General features: G+C 38.1%; 1 protein-coding gene and 1 long non-coding RNA gene across 2 annotated transcripts in view; both read right to left on the bottom strand.

The window, feature by feature from the left end:
• The window catches only part of CCDC80 (coiled-coil domain containing 80), a 59,237-nt gene that overhangs the window by 27,504 nt on the left and 19,135 nt on the right, over positions 1-12,598 (bottom strand). The gene's annotated exons all lie outside the window — the stretch shown is intronic.
• LOC132540464 (uncharacterized) lies at positions 250-2,102 on the bottom strand. The gene is made up of 2 exons (XR_009551659.1): positions 409-2,102; positions 250-370 (listed from the first exon to the last, which is right to left on the bottom strand). It is a non-coding gene; the product is annotated as an uncharacterized LOC132540464 (long non-coding RNA).

Below are 12,598 nucleotides of genomic sequence, written 5' to 3'. Positions count from 1 at the left end.
CCGACAGGATATGACTTAGAGAAAGACAGATTTAAAAAAGGAATTTTCAGAAAGGGATACAACTGTTAGTATTCAGTTGCTTATGTTCAGTTTCTAAGAGTGTACTTTTTCTTTCTGGAATGCCATTTCTGCTCTTGTCCACACAAATTGCTAACTTCCTGGGTAGCTTATCTTTACCTCTGCGTGCTTTCTTTGACAATCATTAGTAATTTACATTTTCTATTCTTTTATTTTTATTTTATTATTAGATAGAGACAGAGAGAAACTGAGAGGGGAGGGGTACATAGAGAAGGAGACAGACAGATACCTGCAGGCCTGCTTCACCATTCATGAAACTATCCCCCTGCAGGTTGGGACCGGGGACTTGAACCTGGGTCCTTGCACACTATAAGGACCAGGGACTTGAACCTGGGTCCTTGTGAGCACTTATCCAGGTGTGCCATCGCCTGGCCCCACCAATTTACATTCTCTGTCATCACACTTAACACCTTACAATATACCACTTATTTGCATGTCTTTCTTCTCATTAGATATGAGCAGCCCTACAGTATAGGATGAATTTTATTCTTTTAAAATATCTGTATAGCCTGGTAGTTAGTATATACTGGATAATCATGAGATTCTCTGCTAAAAAAGAGTTCTCAAGAAGAAAGATGGCAGTTTTGTTTTATTTCCCATTATCTTGTGATTCTGAAATACAGTGTAAGAATAAGCTGAAAATTAAATCACATATACATATTTATTTTCTGAATTTGGGTCTTCATGTATGAAGTTTTGAAACTATATTAATCTCATTTTTCCTTTTTTTTCTTGCCTCCATGGATACTGCTGAGACTCAGTGCTGGCACTATGAATCCACTGTTCCTGGCAGCTATTTCTTTAATAGAATAGAACAGAGAGAAATTGAGAGGGGAGGGGGATATATACAGAGACAGATACCTGCAGACCTGCTTCACTGCTTGTGAGGTAACTGCCTGCAGGAGGGGAGACAGGAACTTGAAGAAGGATCCTTGTGCTGGTCCTAGCACTTTGTACTATATACATTTAACCCAATGCACCACTGCTCCCTAATTTTATTTTCTGCATGTTATGTTTTGATATATTAAGAAACCTAACTGAGGAGAGACTGCCCCTTCTTGGGTTAACCAGTTCTGAAAACAATGAAAGGCTCAGTCTGAATCAGATATCTGAAATGCAAATGAACCAGTCCAGAGCTTTACTTTCCTTATCTGGCCCATGAATCATAAGAATATTATCCTTTCATATTTTTAAATAACATATTATATTTTTATTTATTTTTATTATTAAATAGAGACAGAAAGAAATTGAGAGGGGTGTGGGAGACAGAGAGACATCTGCAGCACTGCTTCACCACTTGTGAAGCCTTCCCCCTGCAGGTGGGGACCAGGTGCTTGAAACCAGGACCTTGCACACTGTTATGTGAGTGCTTAGCCAGGTGTGCCACCACCTGGCCCCGTATCTCTGCATCTTAAATGTCCTAGAGCCAGGGACCAGGACATACCTATCACCAAGGTCCACCTAAATTATTCACATTAAGGGGACATGTGGGTGGCACACTTGGCTGAGCACAAGTGTTACTGTACACAAGGGCTGGGGTTCAAGCCTCTAGTCCCTACTTGCAAGGGGAAAGCTTCATGAGTGATGAAGCAGTATTGCAGGTCTCTTTCTCTCTCTTTCTCTCCTTCTCTTTCTGTCTCTACCTCTCCTTCCCTCTCAATTTCTCTGTCCTATCAGATATAAGATAAAATAAAACAAACAAAAAAAAAACATTCATACTAGCCAATCTGAAATTATTTATCTTTCTTTGCTTTGCCCATGAAAACTCCAGTGAAATCAGTGGTCTATATTCTTATTTCATTCCTGTTTCTGATCAAAATCTGTTCCTTCAATGCCTCTGCAAGGTGTGACGCAATTTCTTTTGTGGGACTCACAAGCAATGAATTCTATTTTTCTTTAGCATTCATCCTGGTCTCTTGAGTGGCATTCACTGTATCGCACCATTCAATGCCATACCTTATTAACCCTTGCCCTGGGGTAATGTGAATCAAAAATAAAGCATATTCATAAGGCATATTATATATATATATATATATATATATATATATATATATATATATATATATATATTATATCCTAGTCAAGAAGTTAGTACAGGCCCCAAATTTCTAGGCTGTGCTTTGAGTAAATTTAGAGGATATGCCTCCAAGAAAAATTGAGTTGTTTTTATCTCTAGAAGATCCCTAGATTGCTCAGCTTTCTCTTGTAGATTAATTTGGTTAAGATAACCATGGCCAGGTCCATGTCCAGTGAGATAGCTCTCCTGGGACAATGTTTAGATTCCAACACAGGCCCTAACTCACTGGGGGAAACCTCAGTGCTGGTGCTATAGTGTCTTTCCCTCTGTATCTCTGGTTCTATGTGGAAAAGTGTCCCTTTTCTAGAAAAAGTAGAAAAGTGTCCAAAGGGATGAACTACCTCCCCTATACACACACACACACACACACACACACACACACACACACACACACACACACACAATGGTAACCAAGGTCTACAGCTATGAAACTTACTTCCTTTTGATTAGAAGCAGCAGATCTAGCTAAATGACTTTGAATTGGTCCACTTAGTCTAGCAAGTGGCGGTTCACTTATCACCCCATAGTGGAATGAGCAATTGGTTGAAATGAATCTGTAGAAATATAGTAACCACTCCATATCACAAATTTACAGCTATCACTTGGTCCTGAGAAAGAACAGCTCTTGGGCTGGAAGATTTTAAATAAAGAATTTAAATTCTTTGTCCTAGTATTTGAAATCTCTAAAAAATAATTTAAATTCTAAAGAGAATTTAAATTCTTTGTCCTAGTATTTGAAATCTCTAAAATCTGGTGCTATCTTATATTTATTTATAGCTTTCTTTCTGTATTCAATGCTTAAACTTCTACTCTAGACCAAACCTAATTAAAAATAAGAAGCACCTGAACAACACTTTAAAAATATAAATTTCTGGAGTCGGGCAGTAGCGCAGCAGATTAAGTGCACATAGTATGAAGTGCAAGGACCAGCTTAAAGATCCTGGTTTGAGCCCCTGGCTCCCCACCTGCAGGGGAGTCACTTCACAGGCAGTGAAGCAAGTCTGCAGGTATCTACCTTTCTCTCCCCATCTCTGTCTTCCCCTCCTATCTTCATTTCTCTCTGTCCTATCTAACAATGATGACATAAATAATAACAACAATAATGACTACAACAACAATAAAAAACAAGGGCAACAAAAGGGAAAATAAATGCATAATATAATATAATATAATATAGAATAAATATATATATTTCTGGACCCTATCCCTAAATTAGGTCAGTAGTTTAGGAAGGGGATTGGAACTAGAAGTCTGAATTTTCATTTGAATTATTTTAAAGTACCTACAGTGGGGGAAGCAGCATAATGGTTATGCAAAAGGTTTTTTCATGCCTGGGACTCCTAAGTCTCAGGTTTATTCCCTCCACACTAACATAATCCAGAGCTGAACAGTGCTCTGGAAAAAAAAAATTTTTTTTAAGTATCTCTAAGTTGAGAAGTAAAAGATCAAACACTCAGTAGAAAAATGAGCAAAGCATAATAAAAACACAATGTAAATGCCTCTGAAATGTCTGAAGAGATGTTCAAACACACACAGAAAAAAAGAATTGGAACTCAAACCAGAACTATGATAAGATACCACTTACATATTACATTGGCTAAAACATCCAAAGGTTTGACTACACACTCAGTTGCAGACATGGGAATACAGACACTCTTATGCACTGCTAGTTGTATTATATTGTGATACCCTACATGAAGCAAAAGCTGGTGATAGCTACCAACACTAATTTCCCATTTGATTTTAATAATTCTACTTCTCAGAGTCTATTGCAAAGGATGGCCAAGTACACAGGTATACATAAAGATTACTAAGTATGAATTTTTTATAATAACAAAATATAAAAACAATTCAAGTGTCCATCAATAAGAAAACTATTTAAATAAAATAGGTAGAATTTCACAAGTTCTAATGAGGAAAGACGTTGTCTATATACTCACAAGGAAAGATTTCCATATAACTAAGTGGAAAAGCAAAGTCCAGAACAGTATATATGTTATTTCTTGTACAAAAGGAAGTGGGTATATGCATCTATGTATACATGCATAAAGAAGCAACAATCAATCATAAGAAATATCTAAAAGAAAGAAACTTGGTGATAAATTCAGGAATGCATCTCAGACATGCTAGATTATACTTTTTTTTTTACATAGCTTTGATTTGGAGCTCCCTAAATGTGTCATTTCTTTAAAAAAAAAATTAAATAATGTCCTAGTAGATAGCCTAGTGGATATGCACAAAGGCTTTCAAGCCTGAGGCTTGTGGCTTTAAGCATTGGGTTAAGCACATGTGGTGTGAAGCACAAGGACTAGTGTAAGGATCCTAGTTCGAGCCCCAGACTCCCCACCTGCAGGGGAGTCACTTCACAGGCAGTGAAGCGGGTCTTCAGGTGTCTTTTTTTCTCTCTCTCCCTCTGCCTTCCCCTTCTCTCTGTCCTATGTAACAATGACATCAATAACAACAACAACAATAACTACAACAACAATAAAAAACAAGGGCAACAAAAAAAGAAATAAATAAAATATAAATTTTAAAAAGGTAATAAAATTAAAAAGGTGGGTAGAAGTCTTCTTATTTCAAGTGGGAAGACAGCAAAATGGATGAGATACTGGACTTGAAATGTCCTAAATTCAATCCCTGGTGCTACATGTGCCAGAGTGATTCTCCCTACCCCTCTTTCAAATAAATGAATAAATCTAAAAATATACATAAAATGAAACAAAAGAGTTATTCTTTACCAAAAATATCTACTGAGTTTTCAATGTCCTTTTAATAAATCAACCTACTTTTCAACCTTCTTGGATATTTACAATATCTTCTCTGACAATCAGCCAGAAGAGCTTAGCATTTACCACATTCTTTAAACACTTGTCTTGCACATTTGGCTTCTCAGGAAATTTTCATACCTTGTTTGTCTTGGGGTTGATCTTGACACTGATACATTTGATGTTAGAGGGCAGTAAGGGGCAGAGGGAGAATGTGACTGAATAAAACCAGAGAACAGGCTCTCTGACCCTTAGGGCACAGAGTGATTGATGATCAAAGACTCAATCAACAGAGAAGGACTCCCCAACCAGTGTCTGGATACCTGACCACTCACATACCTTTGCCTCCCGGCACAGAATAGCAGGGTCTACAAAAGGCATTGGCCAGGCATTGTCACCATTGAGAAAAGGAGAACTAAAGACACAGGGTCAGTTTTTTAAATGCTCCCAAGAGGCTATGAGTCTCTTGCAGTATTTTCCTTTTATTTGCATGTGTTATGGATTCTGAGCATTGTGAGGCTGGTCTCTAAAGAACAATTCTCTTTCACAAGATAAAAGACAAATAATATTTAAGGCTGAGGTGTATTATTTCTCAATTATAAAAATGATTTTAAAATTCACCTACTGAGGGGGCCAGGTGGTAGCACAGCAGGTTAAGCACACGTGGTGTGAAGCGCGAGGACCTGTGTAAGGAAGCCGGTTGGAGCCCCCAGATCCCCACCTGCAATGGGGGGGGGTGTCGCCGTATCTTTCTCTTCCCTCTCTGTTTTCCCTTCCTCTCTTATTTCTCTTTGTCTTATCCAACAACAGCAATGACAACAATTACAACAAGAACAAAGACAACAAAATGGGAAAAATGACCTTCAGAAGCAGTGGATTCATAGTGCAGGCACTGAGCACCAGTGATAACCTCGGAGGCAAAATTAATTAATTAATTAGTTGATTAATTAATTAAGTAGGAGTTAATTAATTAATTATTGAGTAGGAGGTGGGGTGGCACAAATTACCATGCATGAGGACCTGGGTTCTTTGGAGCTCACCTGCAGTGGGGAAGTTCTACAAGCTGTGGAGTAGCACTATACAGGTGGCTCTCTTTCTCTCCTTCCCCCCCCCTTCTGTCTGTCTTGATCAGAAATAAAGGAAAGAAAAGTGGGAAAAAAAAAAAGTGACTGCCAAACACAGTGGAATTCTTACAGGCGCTAAGCACTGTTTAAAAAAAAAAAAATCTCCTATGAGTCTCTTGCTCATATAAAAAAAAGGAATTAAAAACTTTTCTCTGTTACCACATTTTCAAGTCCATCAAATTTTCCACCTTCTTTTTCTTTTGATTACTCTCAAACTATTCTTCCATCAAAAGAAGTTATTAGAGAACATTCTATGCCTAATAAAACATCCAGTGTGTTCTAGTCCTTAAAATGTGTGATCAAACACAAGTCAAAATATCTTTCATCCTTGTATTTTACTAAAAAGGAAACATATTTGCTATGTTTGCCTCTGACTTCTTTTTCATTTAAAAAAAAATTATTTATTTATTTATTTATTTATTTATGAGAAAGAAAGGAGGAGAGAGAGAAAGAACCAGACATCACTCTGGTACATGTGCTGCCAGGGATTGAACTCAGAACCTCATGCTTGAGAATCCAATGCTTTATCCACTGTGCCACCCTCTGAACCACTTCTTTTTCATTTTTCCCTGGATTTTCATTAGCCAGAAACTTCTACTTCTCTGACAAACTTTGTCTATAAACAATTCTCTTAACACAGACCTCAATACTCTATCCTAGATTAATATTATAAATACCACTTATAACTAAGAATATCTTTATGTGTTATGCTGCTTTCAATTTTTGCATATCATATAACATGCACTAATGAAACCATATAAGTTTATTCTGCATTGTAATTGGTTCAAACATAAATGACTTTTGTTAGGCTAATGGTTGAAACTTTAAATTTCCATGTTTTTTTTTTTAACTTTTTTTTTTTGTTGTTGTAGTTATTATTGTTGTTGTCATCATTGTTGGATAGGACAGAGAGAAATGGAGAGAGGAGGGGAAGACAGAGAGGAGGAGAGAAAGATAGACACCTGCAGACCTGCTTCACCACCTGTGAAGCGACTCCCCTGCAGGTGGGGAGCCGGGGTTCGAACCGGGATCCTCATGCCGGTCCTTGTGCTTTGCGCCACCACCTGCGCTTAACCCGCTGCGCTACAGCCCGACTCCCAAATTTCCATGTTTGTAGACTGATCTTCGATGATTCAAATATATTTTGCAAAGTGTGGCAGCTGATGAGTACAGCCCACACTATAGCTGAATGTGAGCCACTGCTTTTAAGGCCCAGTAAAAGTCTGGAAGATGATTTATTTTTAAGAGAAGTAAGGCCATTTGATATATTTTCTGTTGAAAATTGGTCAAAGCTGGGATTTGGTTCACTGAGACCATGGTGCATGCCAATTTTCCATGGGTGATTCCCAGGTTTGGCTGAGAATACTACAATCTTTCTTATAATAAGGAGAACATGGAACATGAACAGGGAGAGAAAGGCCTTCCAGGAATTAGATGAAGAACAAAAAAAAAAAAAGATCCGGGGATTCGACTTCCGGAGGCGGAGCTACGAGCAGCAGATCGCGTTCTCTCCTCTCCTCTCCTCTCCTCTCCTGGATCAACTAGGAATACCAAAGGAGACCACCCGGACCGAAACAAGACAGGACTAGAATGACCACAGAAACCCAGTAAATCACCCGTGAGTACAAACACACGTGGCTGGTGACAGAGAGGAGAGAGGGGCCTAAGGAGAGATTAAGTGACTGCTAACAGTTCGACAGTTTGTCAGTGGAGACACCACCTCCAGTCTGCTCCACCAACAAGGGGACAGCTGAAGGGAGGAAAGGACTCCCCAGAGACTCACCAAGTACAACTCTGAGTCTCCATTGCTACTACCCTCAGAATCTGGAGCAGCAACAGGGAGGGACACCAGGGCACAGAGATCTAACCGGGAAACTCAGGAGAAGACCTATACCTCCGTGGCATAGCTGAAGGGCTGTGAAAGTCTCTTTGCATAACCACTGGATTATCTCTGCCACACCCTGCTTTATCTCTTGGTCAGGAGTCATTGATTAAGCCAAGAAGCCTATTGATAGTTTAAAAGCCCTCAGGCTACCATAGCCTACAGGGGAAAAAAAAAAAAGGCTTTTACACCACTGAACTCCAACTCAGGGATTGAAAAAACTGTTAACTTATATAAAATGGTTAAAACAACAAGAAAAAATAATGGAGACTCGAACCAGGACAAGAGTCCAGCTAAAAGTCCTCCAGAGGGCGAAGCACAAAACAACGAGTTCAACATCCAAACATTAGCTAAGGAAATAATAACAGGAGTGAGTAAAGAATTTGAAAAAATTGTAATCAGAAATGCAGGAACAACAAATGAGAATATGGAAGAAAATTCTAATAATCTTATGGTTATTAGAGAGCTGAAAGCTGAAATCACTGAGCTAAGAAGGCAACTAGCTGAACAAGCTAAAACAGTATCAGAGTAGGGCAACAAAATAGATGAACTCCAGAAAGCAGTAGAGGGCAGAGAGAATAGAATCAATGAGGCTGAAGACAGAATTAGCAAGATTGAGGATGAATTAGAGACAACTAAAAAAGAAGTAAGAGATCTCAAAAAGAGATTAAGAGATGCTGAAAACAACAACAGAGTCCTATGGGATGACTTCAAAAGAAACAATATACGCATTATTGGCTTACCAGAGGAAGAAAGAGAAGGGGAGGAAGAAAGCATTCTCCAGGCCATAATAGCTGAAAATTTCTCTAGTCTAGACAACACCAAAGACATAAAGATTCAAGAAGCCCAGAGGGTCCCAAACAGAATTAACCCAGACCTAAAGACACCAAGACATGTCATACTTAGATTGGAAAGGAATAAGGATAAAGAAAGGATCCTCAAGGCTGCAAGAGAAAAACAAAGAGTCACCTACAAAGGAAAACCCATAAGATTAGCAGCAGACTTCTCCATACAAACACTACAGGCCAGAAGAGAATGGCAAGATATCTATCGAGTGCTCAATGAGAAAGGCTTTCAGCCAAGAATACTATATCCTGCTAGATTGTCATTCAGACTAGATGGAAGCATCAAAACCTTCTCAGACAAGCAACAGTTGAAGGAAGCAACCATCACCAAGCCTGCCTTGAAAGAAATTCTGAAAGGTTTCCTATAAACAACCAGACCACCACAAATAGAACATATATCAAAACACTCTAAAACTCTACAAGAATGGCGTTAAAATATCTTCAATCTTTGATATCAATAAATGTGAATGGCCTGAATTCACCTATTAAAAGACACAGAGTAGGAAGATGGATCAGAAAACACAACCCAACAATATGTTGTCTACAGGAAACTCACCTAACGCAACAAGACAAACACAGACTTAAAGTGAAAGGATGGAAAACTATCATTCAAGCCAATGGCCCACAAAAAAGGGCAGGAACAGCTATTTTCATATCTGACATGATAGACTTTAAAATAGATAAGATTAAAAAAGATAGGAATGGACACTACTTAATGCTCAGAGGATCAGTCAATCAAGAGGACTTAACAATTATTAATATCTATGCACCCAATGAGAAGCCATCTAAATACATCAAACTTCTACTGAAAGAGCTACAGCAATATATTAACAGTAACACAATCATAGTAGGGGACTTCAACACCCCACTCTCTCAACTTGACAGATCATCCAGGAAGAAAATCAGTAAAGACATAAGGGAGCTAAATGAAGAGATAGATAAACTAGAACTACTGGACATTTTCAGAGTCATTCATCCCAAGAAACTGGAATACACATTTTACTCAAATCCACATGGATCATTCTCAAGGATAGACCATATGTTAGGCCACAAAGACAGCATCAGCCTATTCAAGAGCACTGAAATCATCCCAAGCATCTTCTCAGACCACAGTGGAATGAAACTAACACTTAACAATCAACAAAAGATTAGTAACAGTGCCAAAATGTGGAAGCTCAACAGTACACTTCTTAACAACTTCTGGGTCAAAGAGGAAATCAAGGAAGAAATCAAAATGTTTCGAGAGTTCAATGAAAATGAAGACACAAGCTATCAAAATATTTGGGACACAGCTAAAGCAGTCCTAAGAGGGAAGTTCATAGCTATACAAGCACACATTAGGAAACAAGAAAAGGCACAAATAAACAGCCTGATTGCACATCTTAAAGACCTAGAAGAAGAACAACAAAGGAACCCTAAAGCAACCAGAAGGACAGAAATTACTAAAGTTAGGGCAGAAATAAATAACATTGAGAATAGGAAAACCATACAAAAGATCAATGAAAGTAAATGTTGGTTCTTCGAAAGAGTAAACAAAATCGACAAACCTTTAGCCAGACTCACAAAACAAAAAAGGGAGAAGACTCAAATAAATCGGATAGTAAATGAAAGAGGAGATATCACAACAGACACTGCAGAAATTCAACATATCATGCGAGGCTTCTATGAACAACTATATGCCACCAAGTTAGAGAACCTGGAAGAAATGAATGATTTCCTAGATACCTACCAACTTCCAAAACTAAGTAAAGAGGAAGTGGATAACATGAACAGGCCCATCACAGCTAATGAAATTGAAACAGTTATCAAAAATCTTCCCAAAAATAAAAGTCCTGGACCAGATGGTTTTACAAATGAATTCTACAAAACTTTCAAAGAAGAACTAATACCTCTACTTTTAAAAGTCTTCCAGAAGATTGAAGACACTGGAATACTCCCTTCCAGCTTCTATGAAGCCAACATCACCCTGATACCAAAAGCAGACAGGGACACAAACAAAAAAGAAAACTACAGACCAATATCTCTGATGAACATAGATGCGAAAATATTGAACAAAATTCTAGCCAACCGGATACAGCAATATATCAAAAAAATTGTTCATCATGACCAAGTGGGGTTTATCTCAGGCATGCAAGGTTGGTTTAATATATGTAAATCAATCAATGTAATCCACCACATCAACAAAAGCAAGACCAAAAACCACATGGTCATATCAATAGATGCAGAGAAAGCCTTTGACAAAATACAACATCCCTTTATGATCAAAACACTACAAAAAATAGGAATAGATGGAAAATTCCTGAAGATAGTGGAGTCTATATATAGCAAACCTACAGCCAACATCATACTCAATGGTGAAAAACTGGAAGCATTTCCCCTCAGATCAGGTACTAGACAGGGCTGCCCACTATCACCATTACTATTCAACATAGTGTTGGAAGTTCTTGCCATAGCAATCAGGCAGGAGCAAGGAATTAAAGGAATACAGATTGGAAGAGAAGAAGTCAAACTCTCCTTATTTGCAGATGACATGATAGTATACATGGAAAAACCTAAGGAATCTAGCAAGAAGCTTTTGGAAATCATCAGGCAATACAGTAATGTGTCGGGCTATAAAATTAACATTCAAAAGTCAGTGGCATTCCTCTATGCAAACACTAAGTTAGAAGAAATTGAAATCCAGAAATCAGTTCCTTTTTCTATAGCAACAAAAACAATAAAATATCTAGGAATAAACCTAACCAAAGAAGTGAAAGACTTGTATACTGAAAATTATGAGTCACTATTCAAAGAAATTGAAAAAGACACAAAGAAGTGGAAAGATATTCCATGCTCATGGGTTGGAAGAATTAACATCATCAAAATGAATATATTACCCAGAGCCATCTACAAATTTAATGCTATCCCCATCAAGATCCCAAGCACATTTTTTAGGAGAATAGAACAAATGCTACAAATGTTTATCTGGAACCAGAAAAGACCTAGAATTGCCAAAACAATCTTGAGAAAAAAGAACAGAACCGGAGGCATCACACTGCCAGATCTCAAACTATATTATAGGGCCATTGTCATCAAAACTGCTTGGTACTGGAACATGAACAGACACACTGACCAGTGGAATAGAATTGAGAGCCCAGAAATGAGGCCCCACACCTATGGACATCTAATCTTTGACAAAGGGGCCCAGACTATTATATGGGGGAAGCAGAGTCTCTTCAACAAATGGTGTTGGAAACAATGGGTTGAAACATGCAGAAGAATGAAGCTGAATCACTGTATTTCACCAAATACAAAAGTAAATTCCAAGTGGATCAAGGACTTGGATGTTAGACCAGAAACTATCAGATACTTAGAGGAAAATATTGGCAGAACTTTTTTCCGCATAAATTTTAAAGACATTTTCAATGAAACGAATCCAATTACAAGGAAGACTAAGGCAAGTATAAACCTATGGGACTACATCAAATTAAAAAGTTTCTTCATAGCAAAAGAAACCACTACCCAAATCAAGAGACCCCTCACAGAATGGGAGAAGATCTTTACATGCCATACATCAGATAAGAGTTTAATAACCAACATATATAAAGAGCTTACCAGACTCAACAACAAGACAACAAATAACCCCATCCAAAAATGGGGGGAGGAATTGGACAGAATATTCACCACAGAAGAGTTCCAAAAGGCCGAGAAACACATGAAAAAATGCTCCAAGTCTCTGATTGTCAGAGAAATGCAAATCAAGACAACAATGAGATATCACTTCACTCCTGTGAGAATGTCACACATCAGAAAAGGTAACAGCAGCAAATGCTGGAGAGGGTGTGGGG

Source organism: Erinaceus europaeus, chromosome 9, assembly GCF_950295315.1.
Source record: "Erinaceus europaeus chromosome 9, mEriEur2.1, whole genome shotgun sequence".
NCBI lineage: Eukaryota > Metazoa > Chordata > Mammalia > Eulipotyphla > Erinaceidae > Erinaceus > Erinaceus europaeus.
Note: the sequence above shows the minus strand (reverse complement) of the source record. Positions and strands in the feature narration are given on the sequence as shown.